Below are 7,950 nucleotides of genomic sequence, written 5' to 3' on the forward strand. Positions count from 1 at the left end.
GCTGTACTTGTCGAAGTCTTGCTCATTGGTGACTCCATCCATTTCGATGATCTTCCTTTTGCCTCTCCTCACGACAACACGACTAAGCTTTGACGGGTCGGTAATGAAGAAGCATTTGTTCACTTGGGAAGCCAGTACCCATGGATCATTTTTCACGGTGACGTTTGCGCCGGCGGTCTTGGATTTGGCTTCGGGTATAACCATGGTGGTGAAATACTGGTCTTCTTTTATGACCCTCTTGGCCCAGCTAACACGGAACATCGGGACCTTCTCTCCAGCGTAGCTCAGCTCTCAGATCTCCTCGATCCTTCCATAGTATCTGTCCTTGTCGTTACCGGTGTAGGATTCCATCGTTTCCCCTGAGTTCTGATAACCATCGCTCTTCATGTCCTTTTCCTCGGTGTAGAATGTGTATTCGTTGATACCGTATGCCTCATACGTCATCAGGTTGTGCTCGGCGCCCTGTGACAAGGCGAATATGAGTTGTTCTTCCGCGGAAGAATCCTCATTAAGGACAGTAAAACTGAGCCTCAACCGAGCTCTCTCACGCCATATTAATTTCTGACCGTCCGTTTTAGTCACTGGAGAGTTTCTAGCCGTCGGATCTATTGTATCTATGGACCTCCAGCGCACTTTAAAAATTCTGGCCCAACTGTCCTAATGGGCAGCTGCTCCAGGAGAAAAAACCGAGTCCTCTGGTAAACTGGGCCGCTTACCCAGCCCATTTTGCTCCCGTCCCCGAAAGAAAAAAGCGAGCGCTCCACACGGGGGTCGATACAGAGGAGGGGATTGGTCATCGGCGACAGAGGGATCGAGGCGCGCCTGATGCAGGCGACGCGGTCGATCGATCCAGCCGACGCGCGCGCATTGCGGCCGACGCGGGCGATCGTCTGCGAGGGGATCGAGCGGTCGGTGCAAGACGGGATCCAGCGGACGCACACATTGCGGGGTGACTCGGTGGGCGCTCGATCCAGCCGACACTGTCGACTGGGCTTCGAGGGACAAAGGGAAGGGACGCGAGCGATGAAGGCCGACGCCTCAGCTGATCGAAACTGCTCCGCGGTACTTATAGACGCAATAATACTTCAGTTTATGAGCCCACATTCACGCCGAGGGTTACAGAGGTATATGCCTATATATGCTTCCTCCCCTGCCACTCTTCGCTCACCCTGATGCTGGGTAGGTTTCCTCTTTTCAGTTCATGTAAGATTCAGTGCCAAGCAATTACATTATTCTGGCATCTTTGAGCATGATACTCGGGTAGGTTGCCTCTTTTCAGATCAGGCTGTCTATACTCGACTGATTTGGGCACATCTTAGAGCTTGGTACTGGGATTATTTGTTCGACAGTTCATAATATGAATTGGCTTTTGGACAGGTACTTACTCCACGCCTCATCCTTATACATTTTACCATCAATGTTTTTACGCTGCATGTGTTATTCATTATTGCCATGCTGCTATATGGAACAGATTAGAAAACTATGTTACAATGTGTAAAAAACGTCCTTGATGTTTTGATCTTTAGAGGATAAATTGATGTCGGCTCAGACAACCGACTTATCGATCTGATCCTTTATGTTGTGTGACCGTCTGATCGTTGGTAGCCAATAATTTCTTCTCTTTGTCTGGTGTGCAGCATGCAAGAGAAAATCCCCTTAACCATGTTCTGTTCTGCTCTGCTCATGTTCTGATTATGTTAATCATCTGGCCAGTTGACAAGGGAACCTACCCTGAATCTCTTCCTATGATCTTATTCAACTTGTGAGGTGAATTGACAGATTATGCTTCTTATTAATTCGGTACTAATTTTGTGAACACTTATATTAAATAAGCTGTACATCAGTTAATGCAAAATACTACATGGATGTGAATTTTGTAGCAATAGAGAAGTATGCTTATTAGGACTATGATTACATTAAGAATGTAGACAATCAATATTTTGTATGACATAGATACTTCTACATCAATCTTATTGTTTCTGTGCAGTGTTAGTTAGTTATCATTGCAGTATGGAACTTTGCATGTTAAGAAACTCCCTCCTGCTCCTTGCCTCTCCACAGTTGCGCTCGCGCCGGAAACAAATTGGATCGTGGGTGGAGCCCATAATTGCGAAGTGGAGCTGCTCAGATCGTTGTCGTTCTAGATTGATCCTCCAAATATTGCAGGAAAAAAGTAGATCATGGCGATGGCAGTGGCCGGCGTCACTTCCTCGATTCTCAACGGGTCTGTGTATTTCCCCTTCTGTGCATCGCCTACTTTCTACTACAAGTTAATTACTCGATTTGGTCTCCGTGATGTCGAATGGGAGAGGAAGACGAGAGGCTGAGCACGAAAGCATGCCAAGGAGAGTTGAACTGCCACAGAGCGGAGGCTTGCCCTCATCACATATGTGTTTGGGCCCTCCCCACCTCGACCTCTACCGGCGGTGCCCTTCTCATGGTTACAGCAGCGTCTATATATTTAGGAAACTTTCGATCGTTATATGGTCCAAATGGACGGGCGTGGCAACGTGGTTAGAAGGTGATGCGCTGGTTCTAATTCTCGTTTGTTGTCTACATATACTGTTGTGTTCTCTGTCCAATTCATAATTTCAAATGATTGCAGCTTCTCTACAAGGAGGAATTCGAGCTATGTGCTGCTTGGTTTCTTTTGTTCTTCCAGCTGAATCTGCCGGCATACAATGGCTAACGGACATGCAAGTATCAGTATGCTCTTATGCCTCATCTCACTATCTTAGTTGTAATATGTACCCTTTATTCGTATGATATGATTTCACTCTCTATGATTGTTTGAAATAATCAAAGTACACCTACTGTTCCTGCCCTATGTAGCAGGTTATTGAGCAAGGGAAAAATGCGCAAAAGAAAGACAAATGTCGTACAAGGCCTGAGGGATCAAATAAAAATATTGTTCTTCCCAGACCAAAATGAACAAAACATACCCATTATAAACTTGCAGACCAACCTTCTTATTACCACAAGCTTATTTTCACACTGTCCTGCCCAGGTACAAGGTGGGTCTTATTGATGCTGACGAATTAGGGGAACCTGAGTTTGTGTTCTTTGCTTCAGTTGCTGAACAAGCTATTGGCAAGAGACTTGAAGTTATCATGCACGGTGCATCAGACAGCCCATTTGTTGTTCCTGCAGAGTTATCAGTCTTGATATCAGAAATTCACACTTCCCTTAACTGTCAATGAGACGGGCCTTAACCACGGGCAACTCTCTTTCCAAGTGAACGGCACATCAACATAGACATCTGTGTAAGCTAGCAAGGTGTGTAATTTTGCTTAATACCGATATCCAAATTTCCAATTTATTTACTTTCACCTATCAGTATATCTCTTTGATAGGTAAACACAAAGCAGACATTTAATGCCCACCCCTCAAAATATTGCAGCGTGGAGCTTCTAATTCCTCTCATGTATCATTGTTTATCCTCTTTTTCTTACCTATAAGGCTAACGCAGATACAACAACAATAAATGCAAACAAATTTATTCATCAGTTACATATGCATGCTGCAAAATGATAACTGAATACTTATAAATGCCTGAATATCAATCGCCCATTAAACACCATATAATGGTCATTAGCATGTCCTCTCACACACCATTCTAATATAAATATAGAACATTTCCAGTATAGGTTGAATTATTAACCAATTCCTGCCAAAAGGTACCTACGTTCTCAGTTTATGTTGTGTTGCATGGCTTTTCCGGATCTGACATTTTCATACCCTTCTTTCAGATGGATAATCCTAGCAATGAACACATTCCAGGAACTGTTGAAGCATGACAGAAGGCCCAGTCCAAGATCATACTTCCAGATGAATTTAGAAATGCCAGCCCGACAACAAATCTAATAGCCCAATATCCTCGCCTTGTTTAATCCTCCTGTCATCTCATGTATACCTCTGGCTTTCAATATTCAATAAAGGATGGAGGTACACAACTAAAAACAAAATCTCAAGCTAAAATTACAATACATAATTACTAAACAATGTGTAAACGTATTTTCGTATCAATTCCTACCATTAAATCGCACAAATTGACGGGCGCAGCAACGCGCACCGGCATGGTCTAGTATAAATGGTACGACAGAAGCTTCTGCTTGAACCAACGCGTGAAACATGAGTTTTTCTCTTTGATTATATCTCCGTCCGTCCTCTGTTGGCCTTGGTCATTGTACGTCTACTCAATAAAGGTTTTGTGCTCTACCACCCAAGGATCGACCACGTCTATGTCTTATAGCGCGACTAGGTTTGCTCTTTTAAAGTCGGTGAGTCGACCCTCGAAGTCGACATGCATTTCGCGGCGACCCTCACGGTGACCCCATCCAGCAAGCTGCCGAGGTGCCTATTGACGGGCAGCCAACAGGGTTCTCGATGCCTAGATAATTCGTGCAGTCGGAGATGCACTCTTCGGTCAGAAAGCCCCTGGCTATGCTTCCTTCTGGACGTGACATGTTGCGAACGTATCCTTTGATGACACCATTCATCCTTTCGAACGGCATCATGTTGTGCAGGAACGTCGACCCGAGTTGGATGATATCCTCCACGATATGGACCAGCAGATGCACCATAACGTCGAAGAATGCGGGCGGGAAGTACATCTCAAGCTCGCATAGTACCACCACGATCTCTTCATGTAGCCTTCTAAGTTGCCTCACGCCAACCGACTTCCGAGAGATGACGTCGAAAAAGTTGCATAGGCCAAATAGCGTTTCACGGATGTGCGCCTCCATGATCCCATGGATTGCAACTGGAAGTATCTGCGTCATGAGCACGTGACACTCGTGAGACTTCATCCCGCTGAACTTCTGCTTCGCTGAGTCTAGGTATCTTCTTATCTTCCCCACATAACCGTAAGGAAGTTTTACTCCTACGAGGCAGGTGAAAAACTGATCGGTCTCCTCCTGACTTAGAGTGAAGCACGCGGGAGGGAAGTCATTTCTGGTCTTCTTGGCCTTTTTGCCTTTGCGACGACTTTCCGTGTCCTGCTCGCCTCATCATCATCATCATTAGCGTGAAGCTCCTCCCTGATGCCCATTGATTTCAAGTCTGCCCTTGCTTTCGGCCCATCTTTGGTCCTCTCTGACATGTTGAGCAGGGTACCAAGCAGACTCTCGCACACGTTCTTCGTGATATGCATGACATCAAGGCTGTGAGGCACATGGTGGATCTTTCAGTACGGCAAGTCCCAGAAAACAGACCTCCTTTTCCATACCTTCAGCAGCGGCTCTGGCGCCTTTCGCTTCTTTCCCGGATCTGGCGTCTTTTTCTTCTTTCCTGGCAGTGGGCAATCTTTCCATTTTTTCAACAGCTCGTCTATTTCCTCGCCGCTCCTCGTATGCGGGCGTCTTCGGGTTCAGTTTCACCATCAAACAGATCCTTGTGTTTCCTCCATGAGTCATCGTCGCGAAGCCACCTTCGATGTCCATGAACATGGTTTTCGAAGACCCGGGATCTCTATCTAGTTGGCGATACGCTGTGTCATCCATGCATCTGACGCATCCAGAAAATCCGTTGACCACCTGCCCCGCGACATATCCGTAACCGAGATAGTCCTGCACCATAGTGAGCAGTGCGGCTCTCATAGGGAAATATTCTTTCTCTGCGGCGTCCCACGTATTGGCTGGCGTTTTCCACAGCGTGTCTAGCTCCTCTTTCAGCAGCCCCAGATACAGATTGATGTTGTTCCCTGGTTGCTTCGGCCCTTCAATTAGCATACTTATGTGAATGTACTTCCTCTTCATGCACAACCAGGGGGAAGGTTGTACATCCACGCAACACAGGTCAGATGCTATGTGTGCTTCTCTGGCTGCCAAACGGATTGAATCCTTGGATCGTTCCCAAATTCTGGGTGTTCGAAGTTCAACACTTGCCACTGGCTCCCATCCTTAGGGTGACTCGGCATCTTGTCTTTTTTATTTATCTCCGGATCATTTGTGTCATCTTCTCGCTTCTTCTCCTCCTTATCCGCGTGCCAACGCAGGAGGTTTGCTACCTTAGGGCCGCGAAATACCGCTGCAGACGAGGAGTGATCGAAAAGTACCACACCACTTTTCGAGGAGCTTTCTTCCTCTTCTTGTATCGAGTGACGCCGCACACAGGACATGTGGCAGACTCCGCGTGCTTGTCTCGATAAATGATGCAATTGTTCATGCACACATGGTATTTCACGTACGGTAAATTCAGAGGACACACAATTTTCTTCGCCTCCTCGAAACTGGTCGGGCACTTGTTCCCCTTGGGAAGACGTTCGTGCCAGAATGACATGTTCTCGTCGAAGCATGCATCGGTCATTTTGTGTTTTACCTTCATCTCCACATCCATGAGCGTTACTTTCAGGCGGGTATCCTCGGCCCTGCATCCTTCATACAATGGAGTAACAGCGTCTATCTCCAGTTGATCCAGCTTGGCTTTCTCTCGGGCGGCAGCTCTTGCGTTATCCGTCTGCTTGAGAAGCAGCTCTTCAATATGAGGTTCCTGCACCCAGCCCATCGATGGTCCATCGTCGTCTTCTCCCGCATCTTCATCTTCATGATCATGCCCTTCGTCTGCTCCGGCATCTTCCTCATCATCATGTCCGGCATCTTCTACATGATGACTATGTACTGCATCTACTTCGTGATCATGTCCTGAAGATTCTTCGTCTTCTCGCCCGCCCTCGCCGCAGTTGTTTTGCTGCCCTTCCTCATTTCTTGCCAGGGCCCCATGGACGACTTCATAATCATCCTCATCACCTTGCCACCGGTAGCCATCCATGAAACCATGCAAAGAGCAGGTGGTCCGGCACCTATACGGAATCCGGGTCCATAAGGCTCCTCAGCTTGCATCTTCGACACGGACATCTTATCTCCATCTCGTTCTTGTGAAGCATCTTGGCCTTCGCGGAGCTCAAAAACCTATTCACGATGCCTTCGGTCATCGTGCGGACCATGGTCGCCTGCGGGGTAGAGAAAAACGATATTTTGGAACCAAGAAAAAATTTAGCATGACTTTGCCTAAAAATAGGACCAAAAAGAATGCATAGTGCCAAAATTCTCGCCGAAACGGAAATGAATCAACATTCCGGCAAAATATTGGCAACTATCGCATTTCAAATACCAGTACCTGCAAACACAAACATATATGCAACATCCTAGCTAGGCCATAAAAAGTGCATGTGCACGTTGTTGGAAGGAGAAAAAAAGTAGATCTACAACATAAAGAAAGCTTTCCCCTTACTTACCTATAAAAAAAAGGTAATTTAACCACTTAATTTGGATGAATCTATGGTGCAAATGATGTGAGGAGGAGGAGGCAGCTGAGACAAGCTTGGAGGAGGAGGTGGAGAGAATGAAGTGGGAAAAGTGAGTGTGTAGGTGGCTGTCCAAAATATCTAGCTGGTCCCAGATTACTAATGGCGCACCACCTACAAATGCGCCATTAGCAACCCTGGTTACTAATGGCGCACCAGCTGGTGGTGTGTCATTAGTAGTTTTGCAAAAAAAATGATATTAGTGGCGCACGGGTGAGTGGTGCGCCATTACTAGTTAAAACTCGTAATGGCGCACTGTGCCTTGACGCGCCATTAGTATTTTTGAAAAAAAAAATTGTTAGTAGTGGCGCATCGTGCGCCATTAGTGTCTATCACAGTAATGGCACACCAACACATGATGCGCCACTACTATATAATAGTGGCGCACCACATGTTTGATGCGCCATTAGTGTCCATATTATCTATAGCCCTTTTTCTAGTAGTGCCCACTACTGGAAAATGGCTTATATGTGAATTCAAATTAGTGGCGAACACCGTGTAAAGTACAAGTATGAGATGGTCATACCGAAAAGAGTATACAAGGCCATATGAAATTATTCTCAGTGATTTGAAGTGACCCAGGTGTACAAAAACTTACAAGTAAAATATTGTATGAAAATTGGAAAATCACAAACAAATGTGAACAT

General features: G+C 46.0%; 1 long non-coding RNA gene across 1 annotated transcript; it reads left to right on the top strand.

The window, feature by feature from the left end:
* Positions 1 to 1,087: 1,087 nt before the first annotated feature.
* Positions 1,088 to 1,768, top strand: LOC119289756. Its single transcript, XR_005141603.1, has 3 exons — positions 1,088 to 1,179; positions 1,285 to 1,377; positions 1,638 to 1,768. It is a non-coding gene; the product is annotated as an uncharacterized LOC119289756 (long non-coding RNA).
* Positions 1,769 to 7,950: the final 6,182 nt, after the last annotated feature.

Source organism: Triticum dicoccoides, chromosome 4A, assembly GCF_002162155.2.
Source record: "Triticum dicoccoides isolate Atlit2015 ecotype Zavitan chromosome 4A, WEW_v2.0, whole genome shotgun sequence".
Lineage (NCBI taxonomy): Eukaryota > Viridiplantae > Streptophyta > Magnoliopsida > Poales > Poaceae > Triticum > Triticum dicoccoides.